This window comes from Nycticebus coucang, chromosome 6, assembly GCF_027406575.1.
Source record: "Nycticebus coucang isolate mNycCou1 chromosome 6, mNycCou1.pri, whole genome shotgun sequence".
Lineage (NCBI taxonomy): Eukaryota > Metazoa > Chordata > Mammalia > Primates > Lorisidae > Nycticebus > Nycticebus coucang.
In genome coordinates, this window is record NC_069785.1 from 88,747,640 (window position 1) to 88,764,432 (window position 16,793).

Below are 16,793 nucleotides of genomic sequence, written 5' to 3' on the forward strand. Positions count from 1 at the left end.
TGATGAGATATCAGGAGAACAAGAGCTGGAAAACATGTCATCCAGGCTTCAGGAGGCAGCGTCTTCCTCACACCCACCGGGTACATAGACATTGGGAGTGTGGGGACAAAGTCTGGCTCTTCCACTGGAGGCGGGAGACTTGCCCAGCTTCCTAGTTCATGTTTGACTCTTTCCTCTAAAACCTATGCTGAGTCCTTGACTGCACACAGGGTTGCACAAACGTTCAACTTGTATACAAAAAAAGTACAAAAGCAACTGGAATATAAAAGTTTTCATACTATATGGCCATCTGTTCAAGTCTATCTTGGAAAACTGTAACAGATATTTAAATACTACAGTGAAAAGTCATCTTCATACACTTTTTTAAAAACATCCGAAGTCATCTGCTAAGATTAAGTGTGTAAAAAAAAAAATCAGTTCCCCACCCATTACCCTCCCTGCACCCTGACTTCCCCCCTCCCTTCTGTAATGGGTGGGGCACACCCACGGTGCATCTTAGAATGGGTACAGGCGAAAGCTACTAAATGCAGAATACAAATGTCTACATACAATAACTAAGAAAATGCCACGAAGGCTATGTTGACCAGTTTGATGAGAATATTTCAGATTGTATATGAAACCAGCAATTGTACCCCTTGATTGCACAAATGTACACAGCTATGATTTAACAATAAAAAAAAAAAAAAGAAAAGAAAAAAAATCAATTCCCTTTGAGGGCACTTTGTCCTTTGAAGAAGAAGGGGTGAGGGAAGGAGGGCGACGGGCCAGTCAGCTAATTTTCCAGCCACAGGTAAGCTTCCATGGAAGCCTTGCTGCTGTCGGCATAGTCATACAAGAGCTCCTCTCCAGCCTCGATGTTTCAGGAGGCGATGAGGATGAGGTGAGGTAATACCGTCCCTGTTGTGCAGTTTGGTTTGTCAATTCCCACACTTGCTGTAATTGATCAGCCTTCACAGACGATTTGTCTCTCCAGTTACATCCACACAGTAGGTTTTGCTCAGATACTGGAAATAGTACATTTAACAGCCTATGGAGGGGTCTTGTACATACAGAGCCTCCCGCTTCTTGGCATCGGTGATTTCGATGGGGTCCCTGTGGTATTCCACCACAAAGTCGCCCCAGGAAAAATGCTTGGTGGCTATCACACCCCTGCCTTTGCCATCAATGAGGTCAATCTTCATGCCTTCTTCTTTCCCACTTTCGATCAATTCATCTATTCTTTTTCTTTCTTCTGACTGAAGCTCAGCTTTGCTCTTCCTGTAGCTCCTTCGAATAGGGTAGAAGTCTGTGAGCTTGCATTTCTGTTGTGTTTTTCCTTGAGCTTTCTCGCGAGAGGTCTGTTTGCCCTTGACGGGCTTTTTCAGAGCTTGCTTGGCAACTGCTGCATTGATAGAATCAGCAGACCAGGTTGGAGTTTTTGGAGGCTCTGCAGCTTCAGACTTTTGGTTTGGAAAAGGTGCCAGGGGACCTTTTCTGACATTTTTGATCTTCTGTTCTTCAGACTTCATGGTATTCCATATTGCATTTCCAGGATTTCTTATCTCTTCTCGCCGCCTGTAGATTTCATCTAATGGTTTCCCCTGGCATTTGACATCGTGATGTGCAACTGAATTTTCTTCCTGAAAGGGGTAACGCACTCCAGAGAATTTGTTTGGACTCCTGTAGGAATAAATCTTTGATTGCCCAGGAAATACGTTCTCCCTGTGGCTGTGGAGCCTGCACCGCCCCTACGCTCCACTGTCTCTAGGCTCCGGGCGGTCGCTGCCACCACCGTGGCCTCCACTGCGCCGGGTTTGAACACATTCCTGCCAGCAGCCCAGACCAGACCATGGAGGCGCGCCCTGCGCCTTCGCCACTGCAGCCGAGCCACTACCGCTGCCGTTGCAGCTGCAGAAGCCACCAGCGCCACTGCGGTGCCCTGGGAACGGCAGGCGGTGCCTCAAGGCACCCCCTTCCCTCAAGGCTTGCAAGGCAGGCCCTGGCTCCCACGCACTGTGGCAGCCCTGGGCCACCTGGAATGAGGCTCACAGGGAGGGAGGCGCTGGCGGCGTGTCCTCAGTGGCCCTCCCTCCCGCTATCCGGCTCCCACCTCAGGAGCATCTTCAGTGTTCTTGTTAGAAAAGGCTACTGAGTGTTATCAAATTCTTTTTTTTTTTTTTTTTTTTTTGCAGTTTTTGGCCAGGGCTGGGTTTGAACCTGCCACCTCTGGAATATGGGCCTGGCGCCCTACTACTTTGAGCCACAGGCGCTGCCCTGTTATCAAATTCTTTTTCTACATTTATTGGAAGGATCATATGGACTTTTTTTTTAATTATTAAATCAAGGCTCTGAACATTAATGTGGCCTTTGTTTTTGCTTCTGTTAATATGGTGAATTACATTTATGAATTTGCATATGTTAAACCAGCCTTACATCCCTAGAATGAAACCTACTTGATTGTGGTATATAATTTTTTTTAATGTGTTGCTGTAATCTATTGGGTAAGAAGAGTATTTTTGAATCAATATTCATTAGTGAAATGGGTCTCTAATTCTCCTTTTTAGTTGGGTCTTTTTCTGGTTTTGGTATCAGGGTGATATTTGGTTCATAGAACATGTTAGGGAAGGTTCCTTTCTTCTCAATGTTTTGAAAAGGGTTCTGTAGCATAGGTACAAGTTTATCTTTGAGGGTTTTATAGAATTGTGGTGTGAAACCACCTGGTCTAGGACATTTTTGTGTTGGAATATTTTTTATTGTTTCTTGGTGTTAGTGCTTGATCTGTTCAAGAGATCTATTTCTTCCTGGTTAAGTCTAGGGAGACAGTATGATTCCAGGTATTGGTCCGTTTCCTTCTCATTGTCAAATCTGGGCATATACTTTCTTGTACTAGTCAGAGATAATTTTCTTATATCTCAGTGGTATCTGGTGTTATTTCTCCTTTTTCACTTCTGATTGAGGTTACTAGAGCTTTTACTTTTCTATTTCTAGTAAATATGACCAAAAGTTTTTCTATTGTATTTATTTGCTAAAAATAATCAACTTTTTGTTTTGTTAATTTTCTGAGTGATTATTTTTTGTTTTTTCAGTTTCATTTATTTCTGATCTAACTTTGGTTATTCTGGTAGGTTTGGGATCGAATTGCTCTTCCTTTTCCATTTCTAAGATGATTCATTAGATTGTTTATTTGCTCTTTTTCTGTGTTTTGGATGTATGCATTGAATATGACAAATGTCTCTCTTAGGACTACTTTTGCAGTATCTCACAAGTTTTGGTAACTTGTAGCTTCATAGTTGTTATATTTGAGGAGTTTAATAATTTCATCCTGTACATCTTCCAGATGTTATTCAGCATAGGGTTGTTTAATTTCTATGCCTTTGTGTAGGGATGATAATTTTTTTGGAGTTAAGTTTTATCTTTATTGCCCTGTGATCTGAGAAGATACAAGGTACAATTTCAATTTTTAAAGTTTTGTTGAGGTTTGATTTGTGACCTACATTATGATTTATTTTATAATACGTTCCATGGGCTGATAAGAAGAATGTATATTAATTTGTTTGGGGATGGTGTGTTCTGCATATGTCTATTAAGCCCATTTGTTCTATGATTGCATTCAAGTGCCTTGTTTAGTTTCTTTCTTTTTTTTATATATATATATTTTTTTATTAAATCATAACTGTATACATTGATATGATCATGGGGCATCATACACTCGCTTCATAAACCATTTGACACATTTTTATCACAGTGGTTAACATAGCCTTTCCGGCGTTATCTCAGTTACTGTGCCAAAACATTTACATTCTACATTTACCAAGTTTCGCAAATACCCCTGTAATATGCACCACAGGTGTGATCCCACCGATCCCCCTCCCTCTACCCACCCACCCCCTTTCCCACTTCCCCCTATTGTTAAGTTGTAGCTGGGTTATAGCTTTCATGTGAGAGTCCCAAATTAGTTTCATAGTAGGGCTGTGTACATTGGGTACATTTTCTTCCATTCTTGGGATACTATACTAAGAAGAATATGTTCCAGCTCCATCCATGTAAACATGAAAGAGGTAAAGTCTCCATCTTTCTTTAAGGCTGCATAATATTCCATGGTATACATATACCACAATTTATTAATCCATTCGTGGATCGATGGGCACTTGGGCTTTTTCCATGACTTAGCTATTATGAATTGGGCTGCAATAAACATTCTGGTACAAATATCTTTGTTATGTTGTGATTTTTGGTCTTCTGGGTATATGCCCAGCAGAGGAATTACAGGATTGAATGGCAGATCTATTTTTAGATCTCTGAGTGTTCTCCATATATCTTTCCAAAAGGAATGTATTAATTTGCATTCCCACCAGCAGTGCAGAAGTGTTCCCTTTTATCCGCATCCACGCCAGCATCTCTGGTCTTGAGATTTTGTGATATACGCTAGTCTCATTGGAGTTAGATGATATCTCAAAGTAGTTTTGATTTGCATTTCTCTGATGATTAAAGATGATGAGCATTTTTTCATATGTCTGAAGGCCGTGCACCTGTCTTCTTCAGAGAACTTTCTCTTCAAATCTCTTGCCCAGCCTGCAATGGGATCCCTTGTTTTTTTCTTGCTGATGCGTTTGAGTTCTCTGTGGATTCTGGTTATTAAACCTTTGTCAGAGATATACCCTGCAAATATCTTCTCCCATTCTGAGGGCTGTCTGCTTGCTCTGCTTACTGTGTTCTTAGCTGTGCAGATGCTTTTTAGTTTGATCAAGTCCCAGTAGTGTATTTTTGAAGCTGCTTCAATTGCCCAGGGGGTTCTCCTCATGAAATACTCACCCAGACCAATTTCTTCAAGGGTTTTCCCTGCATTCTCCTCTAGTATTTTTATAGTTTCATGTTTTAAGTTTAAATCTTTAATCCAATGAGAGTCTATCTTAGTTAATGGTGAAAGGTGTGGGTCCAATTTCAGTCTTCTGCAGGTTGCCAGCCAGTTCACCCAGCACCATTTGTTAAATAGGGAATCTTTTCCCCACTGAATGTTTTTAATTGGCTTGTCAAAAATCAAATAGCGGTAAGTAGCTGGATTCATCTCTTGGTTCTCTATTCTGTTCCAGATATCTACTTCTCTGTTTTTGTGCCAATACCATGCTGTTTTGATCACTATCGATTTGTAGTAAAGTCTGAGGTCTGGTAGTGTGATTCCTCCTGTTTTGTTTTTATTTCTGAGTCATGTCTTGGCTATTCGAGGTTTTTTCTGATTCCATATAAAATGAAGTAATGTTTTTTCAAGATCTTTAAAATATGACAGTGGAGCTTTAATAGGGAGTGCGTTGAAATTATATATTGCTTTGGGTACTATGGACATTTTGATAATGTTGATTCTTCCCAGCCATGAGCATGGTATGTGTTTCCATTTGTTAACATTTTCAGCTATTTCTTTTCTTAGAGTTTCATAGTTCTCTTCATAGAGATCTTTCACGTCTTTTGTTAGGTAAATTCCCAAATATTTCATCTTCTTTGGTACTACTGTGAATGGGATAGAGTCCTTACTGCTTTTTCAATTTGACTGTTGTTGGTGTATATAAAGGCTACCGATTTATGAATGTTGATTTTGTAACCTGAGACGCTGCTGTATTCCTTGATCACTTCTAGGGGTTTTGTAGTAGAGTCCCTAGTGTTTTCCAGATACACAATCATATCATCTGCGAAGAGCGAGAGTTTGATCTCTTCTGACCCTATATGGATACCCTTGATCGCCTTTTCTTCCCTAATTGCGGTGGCTAAAACTTCCATTACAATGTTGAAAAGCAATGGAGACAATGGGCAGCCTTGCCTGGTTCCTGATCTGAGTGGAAATGATTCCAATTTAACTCCATTCAATATGATATTGGCTGTGGGTTTGCTGTAGATAGCCTCTATCAGTTTAAGAAAAGTCCCTTCTAGACCAATTTTCTTGAGTGTTCTGATCATGAAGCGATGCTGGATATTATCAAAAGCTTTTTCTGCATCAATTGAGAGAATCATATGGTCTTTGTTTTTTAATTTGTTTATGTGCTGAATTACATTTATAGATTTACGTATATTGAACCAGCCTTGACACCCTGGGATAAAACCAACTTGGTCATGATGTATAATTTGTTTGATGTGTTGCTGGATTCTGTTTGTTAGGATCTTGTTGAATATTTTTGCATCTATATTCATTAGTGATATTGGTCTATAATTTTCTTTTCTTGTTGGGTCTTTTCCTGGTTTGGGGATCAGGGTGATGTTTGCTTCATAGAACGTGTTGGGTAGTCTTCCTTCTTTTTCTACATTTTGGAACAGGTTGAGTAATATAGGTACTAATTCCTCTTTAAAGGTTTGGTAGAATTCTGATGTGAAACCATCTGGTCCCGGGCTTTTCTTTTTAGGGAGGTTTTGTATAGTTGATGCTATTTCTGAACTTGATATGGGTCTGTTCAACATTTCCACTTGATTCTGGTTAAGTCTTGGAAGGTGGCGTGCTTCCAAGTATCGGTCTATTTCCTTCAGATTTTCATATTTCTGAGAATAAATTTTCTTGTAATATTCATTAAGGATTTTTTGGATTTCTGATGAGTCTGTGGTTATTTCATCTTTGTTGTTTCTGATTGATGATATTAGAGATTTTACTCTTTTTTTCCTGATTAGGTTGGCCAGAGGTTTATCTATTTTATTGACCTTTTTGAAAAACCAGCTTTTTGATTTATTGATCTGTTGTATTATTCTTTTGTTTTCAATTTCATTTAATTCTGCTCTAATTTTGGTTATTTCTTTTCTTCTACTGGATTTGGGGTTGGAATGTTCTTCCTTTTCCAGTTGTGTGAGATGTCCCATTAAGTTGTTAACTTCCTCTCTTTCCATTCTCTTGAGGAAGGCTTGCAGTGCTATAAATTTCCCTCTTAGAACTGCCTTTGCGGTGTCCCAGAGGTTCTGATAACCTTAAATAACCTATCATTCAGCATAAGGTTATTTAACTTCCATGTTTTTGTATGGGTATGCAGATTCCTGTTGTTACTCAATTCAAGTTTTATTCCATGATGGTCCGAGAAGATGCATGGAATAATTTCTATTCCTTTAAATTTACTGAGGTTAGACTTGTGACCTAAAATGTGGTCAATTTTGGAGTAAGTTCCATGGGCTGAAGAGAAGTATGTGTATTCAGTTTTGTTGGGATGAAATGTTCTGTAGATGTCTGCTAAATCTAAATATTGGATGGTTAGGTTTAAATCTAATATTTCTTTGCTCAGCTTCTTTCTGGAGGAAAGATCCAACACTGCCAAGGGAGTGTTGAAATCTCCGACGATTATGGAGCTGGAGGAAATCAAGTTACTCATGTCTGTTAGGGTTTCTCTTATAAATTGAGGTGCATTCTGGTTGGGTCCATAGATATTAATAATTGAGATCTCATCATATTGAGTATTACCCTTAACAAATATGAAGTGACCATTCTTGTCCTTCCTTACTTTTGATGGTTGAAAGCCTACTGTATCTGCAAATAAAATTGCAACACCTGCGTTTTTCTGATTACCATTTGCCTGAAATATGGATGACCATCCTTTCACCCTGAGTCTGTATTTGACTTTTAAGTTGAGATGTGACTCTTGTATGCAACAAATATCTGGCTTGAGTTTTTGTATCCAGTCAGCTAACCTATGCCTCTTTAGAGGACAGTTTAAGCCATTCACATTGATGGAGAGTATTGATAAGTGTGGTGGAATTTTGGGTATCGAGTTTTTCAAAGGTCTAGTGGACATTTTTAATCCTTTCGCCAGTGTGGAAGTTGGAGTTTGATCCGAAGTTTCTGAGTGAGTTTACTTTTGTGGTATAGGATTGGGTTGGTCATTGTGGAGGATAGGTCTGAGAACATCCTGAAGAGCTGGTTTACTTACGGCAAATTTTTTCAACATATGAATGTCATTGAAGTATTTAATTTCTCCATCATAGATGAAACTCAGTTTAGCTGGATACAAGATCCTGGGTTGAAAGTTTTTTTGCTTTAGGAAATTAAACGTGATGACCAGCCAGTGAAGAGGCTGATGACCAGCCTCTTCTGCCTTGAAAAGTTTCAGCAGAGAGATCTGCAGTTATTCTAATATTCTTACCTTTGTACGTTATAGTTTTCTTTCGCTGGGCTGCTTTGAGAATCTTCTTTTTCATGTTAACTTTAGTGAAGCTAATTATGATATGTCTGGGGGATGACTTATTGGGGTTGAATCGTGCTGGGGTTCTAAAGCTGTCTGCTATCTGAATTTCAGATTCTCTAGGCATGTCTGGAAAATTTTCTTTTATAATTTCACGCAGAAGGGCCTCTGTGCCCTTGGAGGCCACTTCATCGTTCTCCGAAATCCCTATAACCCTTATGTTGCTTTTTTTTGAATTATCTGAGAGTTCTCTGAGTGAGTGATCCGTTTTTGCTCTCCATTTCTCTTCCTCTTTGAGAGATTGGGAGCGTTCAAAGACTTTATCTTCAATGTCAGAAATCCTTTCTTCTGCTTGCTCCATTCTGTTACTGAGGGATTCTACTGTATTTTTCATATCTTTGAGGGCTGTAAGTTCTTGCTTCAGTGTGTCTAAGTCTTTGGTGGTTTTGTCTTTAAATTCGTTAAATTCTTGAGACAATTTTTGAATTTCTCCTCGAATTCCTAATTCCATTTTATTAATCTTGTCTGCAATCCAAATTCTGAATTCGATTTCTGACATCTCAGCCAGTTGTTTATGAATGGGATCTTCAATCACATCTGCCGTATCTTTTCTTGGGGGCATTGATCTATTCTGGTTATTCATGTTACCAGAGTTTTTCTGCTGATTCCGCCCCATGGTTATTTTACTCCCTTTGGTTTTTCCCCTGGGGTTTTATGGAGGGCCCGTACAGTGTTGTGGCCTGAGAAACTGGGGCCCTGTCTGGTGTGGTGGAGCAAAGTGGTTCTGTCTTGTTTTCAGCTGGTTTCTGTTCGATCCTATTGCAACTTCTATTCTGGCTTGAAGTCTCAGCTGTGTGGAAAAATCAGCAATTAAGTCACCCCGCCCGCCCACCTCTGGCCCCAGTTGGAAAAGGAGAATCAAACCTTCCTACAATCGCACACCCAGGGCACCGCCTGAAAAGTCCTCAGTCTATTAGCCCAGTTCAAAAGGTCCAAATCAACTGTCTCAATCGGCACTTGTCTCGGGTGGGAGAGTTCAAGAGGTCTCTGGGAACTGGATCACATGGGCCTGGTGACTCCTCTGACACGGCTCACCCCAGTGCAGCGTGGAGTCAGAAGGAGCCACCCCGCAAACAGAGCAGTCTAGGAAGGTTGACGTCTCCTTCCCCACTTTGCCCCTCCGTCGGACCCAGTCATTGGTATCTCTGCAGATGGCTAACCCAGTTGCCTGCAGTGAACAGATACTCCAGGGGTTTGCACCTGCCTGAATCGCAAGGAAGTCTGCCAGGCCCCCGCAGACTGCCGCTATCTAGCAGGAGGAGATGGGGCCTGACATCTTTGAGTGTTTGATGCAGGTGATGGGAAGGAGGTGTTCACTCAGGCTTAGCCCCGTCCCTGATGGATGCTGCTAACAGAACAGAACAGAACAGAACAGACAACTTTGCGGGGTTCTGTCTCTGTTCCTGTCGAAATCGCCTACAGAAGACTGGCTGTTTTGATTTCAAACGTCTTTGCTGCTGGAGATTTGCGTCTGAACACCTCTCTGGGTCGGCCCCGCCCTGGAAGCTTCCTGGGTTTGTGAGCCGTGTCAGGAAATCCCCCGCTCACCGGTGGCCTCCTCTGGTTGCCCAGGGAGACAGGGGGTGTGGCCTCAGAATATCCAGAAGTGAGCGTTCTGCCGTTAAAGAAAAAATGGCTGTTGATCTACCTCCAGGGAACTGCTGCTCTGGTGTGGGCACTCAGGCGACCCTTTTCTCCTCTGTCCCGCGCCCCAGAGTCAGCACTGAGCGGCCGCAGTTTGTGCTGGGTCCACACCACTCAAGAGATCCCCCAAGAATCAGAACTCTTGGGGGATGGGCCCCCAGACCCCGATTGGGAGTGGGGGGGGGAAGCTAGAGTTTCTTTCAGTTTTACGCAACACTACGGCCCGGGGAGGGCTCCTGCACTGCACCGCAGGGAAGTGCCGCCAAGGCTTGATTTCCCCTCAGCAGAGTGCCCTCTCCTCACTCACGTGTCCCAGAGTCAGCGCTGACCTGACGCAGCTCAGGCACTGTGCACTCCCCTCGAGAAATCACCCAAGGATCCGAACTCCTGGGGGATAGTCCCTCAGACCCTGAGTGAGAGTAGGGGCTCTCAGCTCTCAGCGGGGAAGCTAGAGTCTTATTCAGTATTGTGCCTGCCCCTTAATGTTGCCCGGGGAGGGTTGCTGCACCTAATCCGCAGGGAAGTGCCACGAGGCGTGACTCCCCCTCAGCCCGGTGCCCTCTCCTCACTTGCGCGCCTCAGAGTGAATGCTGACCAGTCGCAACTCGGGGACTGTCCACTCCCCTTGAGAAATCACCCAAGGATCCGAAGTCCTGGGGGACAGGCCTCCAGACCTCAGTGGGCTGGAGGGGAGCGCCGGGAGGATTCCCAAGTTTTATTCAGTTTTATGCCTGGCAAGATAACGCCACGACATGCCAGTAGGGGAGGTAGGTCCAGTTTTTAAAGGTCTCTCCCGTGGAGTGTAGTGGGAGGGCCTTTAATTTCTGCCTGCTTGTTTAATTGTGGGGCTCTTGAGCCGGTCTCATGGGGTAGAGGGACTCCCGTCGGCTTGGTGGTGGATTTTGTACCTTTTGTTTGCGTCCTTGTGATCACAACTTGCCTCAGCGGTGTTGATGTGTGTTCTTCAACCTTCTCTCTTGGTGAGGCTAAAGTCCACCACGATACATACTAAATTCCTGTCCCTTAACTCTCCTTCTGGACGGGAGCCTCTGTTGAAAGCTGGCTTCAGTCCGCCATCTTCCTTGTTTAGTTTCTGTTTAGATGATCTGTCCAGTTCAACCAGAGGGGTATTATAGTCACCAGCTATTATAGTGTTATAGTGCATCATATAGCTCAGACCAATCAATGCCTGCTTCATAAACTGGGAACATTTAACTTGAGTGTGTAACTATTTAGAATTCAAAATATCCTCTTGAGATATTGTTCCCTTGATCAGCATGAAGTGATTTTCTTTATCTTTCTTAGTTTTAGTTGCTTTCAATCCACTTGTATCTGAAAATATGGTTGTGACCCATCCTTTCTTCTTTTTTTTATTTGCCTAAAATATTGTTTTCCAACCCTTTACCTTGAGTCTTGTTTTGATGTTTAAGGTTAGGTGTATCTCCTGGAGACAGCATATGGATGATTTGTGCTTTTTATTCCAATCAAGCAGTCTGTGCCCCTTCAGTGGGAAATTAAATCCATTTACATTTATTGAGAGAATTGATAAGTGTGGTGGAGTTCTTTCATCTCATTTTGTGAAGGTCCATTGTTTAGTTTTATCCTTTGTGCCATTTTGGAAGCCAGGTTTTGTCTAGTTTGTGGTTGTTTGCTTTGATGATGGTCCATTGTGATGTTTGGTGTGCAGAATAGGTCTAAGTATTTCCTCTATAGCTGGTCTTATTGTGGTGAATTTCCTCAGTATTTGCATATCAGTAAAAGATTTTATTTCTCCATTAATTTTGAAGCTTAGTTTAGCAAGATACAGAATTCTGGGCTGAAGATTATTTTGTTTAAGAAGGATAAATGTGGCTGACCATTCTCTTCTGGCTTAGAAAGTTTCAGCTGAAAAGTCAACTATCACCCTGCTAGATCTTGCCCTTTAGGTCAATTGGCACTTAATCTGGCTGCTTGCAGAATTTTCTCTTTTGTCTTGACTTTGGACATGTTCATTAAAATGTTTCTTGGAGATACTCTCTTTGTGTTGAGATTGCGCAGAGTTTGATATCCCTCGAAAAGGAGTGTTTCAGAATCTTTAGTGATACTTGGGAAGTTTTCATTTATGATATCCTCCACACATAGGGCTTCCATTCCTTTGGAACATTCTTTGTCCTCTTCAGGAATACTTGTAATTTGTATGTTTGAATGCTTCATGAAGTCTATAATTCTCTGAGCAAGTATTCTGCTTTCTCTCTCTTCTATTGTGCCTCTTTAACTGGATTGGTTAGCTCAAGAGCTGTATCCTACAGCTCTCAGATTCTTTCTTCTCCATGGTCTAATCCATTACTGATACTTTCTACTTCATCTTTAAGTTCCATGATTGATTCCTTTAAGTCCTTAAGCTATGCCATATCCTTTCTATATTCTTTATATCTTTTGCCCTTTTTTTGGTTCTGTGTTTCCACGTGGTCATCAATTCTTTTTTGTTTTTGCCATTCATATTTTAACTTCCCTTTCTATCATTTCCATTAATTCTTTCTTTGTGGAATGCCCTGTGGTTTCTACCTAATGTTCCTTTGGGGGATGCAGTTGCTGTAATCTGCTTTTTCCTTGTCTAGGCTCAGCACTTGTGGCTCAGGCAGCTACGGCATCAGCCACAGGTGCTAGCCAAGACAAGAAATGAGGTTGTGGGTTTGAATCCAGCCCAGGCTCACCAAAAAACTATGACGGCTGCAATTCAAAAAATAGCCAGGCATTGTGGCAGGCACCTGTAGTCCCAGTTACTTTGGAGGCAGAGGATGGAGAATCGCTTGAGCCCAGGAGTTGGAGATTGCTGTGAGCTGTGATGCCACAACACTCTACCCAGGGCGACATATTGAGGCTCTGCCTCAAAAAATAAATAAATAAATAGAATAAATAAATAGGGGGTGAGAGCAAGATGGTGGCCGAGTAACAGCTTCCTTGCAGCTGGGCACCGTGAGTCTGGGGAGATAGGACTCCAGGCATCTCTGGCTGGTGGGATCTGCCTATCATCACCCCTGTGAGGATACAGAGAGTCAGCGAGAGACTTCTGGACCCCAAGAGGAGGACTAAAGGAGTGGAAAACCGGCAAGTGGTCGCATGCGTTCAATCAGTCTAAACCCCCCCGCAACTGTAAGTTCAGTAGCAGCAAGACTGCAAACTGGAAAGACCTTACCTGTGAAATGTTTTGGTGTCTTTGGACTTGGCACTCAGTTGAACTGCCTTGGGGAGAGCCTGAGTGGGAATGAGGAGAACTTTGGCCATTGTCTAGGGCCCTAGTCTGAGCCGCTGAGCCAGACGGAGCTAATAGTGTTAGGCTGTGGGCCACAGGGAGCCATTGTGAGCGATCTGCCCCAGCAAGCTCCACCCTCAGGGTCGCAGAGCTAGAATTGGGGGGGAGCTGGTAACCCAGTGACCAAGTAGCCTAATGGTGAGGTCTGAGCTGCATTGCAGCCCTAACACTCAAGGGCAGAGTGAGACCAGTTTTGGCACACTGGGTAAGTGGATAGCCACTTCAGCAGTGATTCCAGCAACAAGCACTTTCCTGGGAAAGCTTCTGCTCAGCAAGTTTACAAGTTCAAAGTGCCTTTTAAGTGGGCTGAAGACAGATTTAGGGTGTCTACCTGCTGGGGTTTGAGAAATCAGCAGCCTCCAGTCATATTAGAACTGTGATTAACACCTCATACCACAGAAGACCATGTGTTGCCCAGACAATATTCAACAACATATACATACTGCACTGTTTTTGGTTGTGTTTTGTTTTTTCTGTTCCTTTTTTTTTTTTTTGGTTTGGTTGTTTTTTTGTTTATTTTGATGTTGTTGATGTTGGTTTTTTTTTTAATTGCAACATTTTTCGTACGGATCTTTTTTCTTTCTCAATTTTTCTAGTTTAATTATAATTTCCCATTGCTGCCTTTTTTAATAACTAGACCTTCATTTTTGCTAGTGTTTCTACCGCTATTATTTGGTTTTTCACCCAATTTTATCCCATAAAATATTCTGCTTGCTTGTTTTGGTTTGATTTATAGCATTTTTGTCTTTGCTCTCTACTGTACTGTGTCAGATCACGTTAGCAAAGAGCTGCTGACCTCAAGGGACCCAACCAACTGGGCACCCACAGAAGGTGGTTTTTTTTTAAAGGTTGTGTCAAAGTACCATACTGTACACTTATATTGCTCTGTCTCCCTCTTTCTGTGCCTCCCTTCTTTTTGTCAATATTCCTTTTACCACCCCCTCTCTTTTCTCTATTTTTTTTTCTTTTCACTGGGTCCTCCTTTCTTTCACCCCTTTCTTGCTCTTCAACCTTCTCACCCTTCTGATCCTGTACCAAAAGGACTCATCTACCCCTTAGTGCACAGGCACGAGAACTTAAAGAGCAAGAGGAAGTGAAAGGAAAATTAGGGCAAGGAAACAGATAAAAGAAATCACTCAAGAATCAGCAGAAAACTCCAGGCAACATGAAGAACCAGTCCAGAACAACCCCGCCAAGGGACCATGAGGTAGCTACTGCAGAGGATTCCACCTATAAAGAAATGTTCGGATTGACAGAAATGGAATTTAGACTACACATGATGAAAACAATGAAAGAAATGATGGAAACAATGAAGGAAACTGCTAATATAGTGGAAAATAACCAAAAGGAAATCCAAAAAGAGAATCAAATAAGAGATGAACGATATGAAGAATATAAAAAGGATACAGCAGAGATGAAGGAACTGAAACAGTCAATCAGGGAACTTAAAGATGCAATGGAAAGTATCAGTAACAGGTTAGACCATGCAGAAGAAAGAACTTCAGAGGTAGAAGACAAAGTTTTTGAGATAACTCAGATAGTAAAAGAGGCAGAAAAGAAGAGAGAGAAAGCAGAACGTTCACTGTCAGAATTATGGGACTTTATGAAGCATTGCAACATACGAGTTATAGGAATTCCAGAAGGGGAAGAAGAATGCCCCAGAGGAATAGAAGCCATACTAGAGAATATTATAAAAGAAAATTTCCCAAACATCACCAAAGATTCTGACACACTGCTTTCAGAGGGATATCGGACCCCAGGTCGCCTCAACTCTAACCGAGCTTCTCCAAGACACATTCTGATGAACCTGTCCAAAGTCAAGACAAAAGAAAAGAATCTGCAAGCTGCCAGGAGTAAGCGCCAGTTGACCTACAGGGGCAAATCCATCAGAGTGACCGCAGACTTCTCTAATGAAACTTTCCAAGCAAGAAGACAATGGTCATCTACCTTTAATCTACTTAAACAGAACAATTTCCAGACCAGAATTCTGTACCCTCCTAAGCTAAGCTTAAACATTGACAGAAAAATCAAATCATTTACGGATATACAAACATTGAGGAAATTCGCCACAACAAGACCACCTGTACAGGAAATACTTTAACCTGTTCTGCACACTGACCACCACAATGGATCAGCAGCGAAGTAGGAACTCAGAAATTAAAGGACAGAACCTAACCTCCACACTGATGCAAAAGATAAAACTAAGCAATGGACTCTCACAAAATAAGATGAAAAGAATACTACCACACTTATCAATTATCTCAATGAAGGTTAATGGCTTGAATTCTCCACTGAAGAGACATAGATTGGCTGACTGGATTAAAAAACACAAGCCATCCATCTGCTGTCTGCAAGGAACACACCTGGCTTCAAAAGACAAATTAAAGCTCCGAGTCAAGAGTTGGAAGACAATTTTTCTGGCAAATGGCATTGAGAAGAAAAGAGGAGTTGCAATCTTATTTTCAGATTCATGTGGATTTAAAGCAACTAAAGTCAAAAAAGACAAAGACGGTCACTTTATATTGGTCAAGGGAAAAATACAACAAGAAGATGTTTCAATTCTAAATATTTATGCACTCAATTTAAATGCTCCCAGATTCTTGAAACAGACCTTACTCAGTCTGAGCAATATGATATCCGATAATACCATAATAATGGAGGACTTTAACACTCCTCCTACAGAGCTGGACAGATCCTCTAAATAGAAATTAAACAAAGATATAAGAGATTTAAATGAGACCCTAAAACAACTGTGCTTGATAGACGCATATAGAACACTCCATCCCAAAGATAAAGAATATACATTCTTCTCATCACCCCATGGAACATTCTCCAAAATTGATCATATCCTGGGACACAAAACAATTATCAACAGAATCAAAAGAATTGAAATTTTACCTTGTATCTTCTCAGACCATAAGGCACTAAAGGTGGAACTCAACTCTAACAAAAACGCTCTACCCAACACAAAGGCATGGAAACTAAACAATCTTCTGTTGAATAACAGATGGGTGCAGGAAGAAATAAAACAGGAAGTAATTAACTTCCTTGAGCATAGCAACAATGAAGACACAAGCTACCAAAACATGTGGGATACTGCAAAAGCAGTTTTGAGAGAAAAATTCATCGCTTTAGATGTCTACATTCGAAAAACAGAAAGAGAGCACTTCAACAATCTGACAAGCCATCTATGGAATTGGAAAAAGAAGAACAATCTAAGCCTAAACTCAGTAAAAGAAAAGAAATATCCAAAATCAAATCAGAGATCAATGAAATTGAAAACAAAAGAATCATTCAGAAAATTAATGAAACAAGGAGTTGGTTTTTTAAAAAAATAAATAAAATAGATAAACCATTGGCCAGACTAATGAGAAATAGAAAAGTAAAATCTCTAGTAACCTCAATCAGAAATGATAAAGGGGAAATAACAACTGATCCCACAGAGATACAAGAGATCATCTCTGAATACTACCAGAAACTCTATGCCCAGAAATTTGACAATGTGAAGGAAATGGATAAATATTTGGAATCACACCCTCTCCCTGGACTCAGCCAGGAAGAAATAGAGCTCCTGAACAGACCAATTTCAAGCACTGAGATCAGAGAAACAATACAAAATCTTCCAACCAAAAAATGCCCTGGTCCAGATGTCTTCACACCAGAATTCTATCAAACCTCCA

At 41.4% G+C, this 16,793-nt stretch overlaps 1 pseudogene; it reads right to left on the reverse strand.

Annotated features, from left to right (window-relative positions):
- Window positions 1-772: 772 nt before the first annotated feature.
- LOC128588779 (N-lysine methyltransferase KMT5A-like) overlaps window positions 773-16,793 on the reverse strand; it is a 36,693-nt pseudogene continuing 20,672 nt past the window's right edge.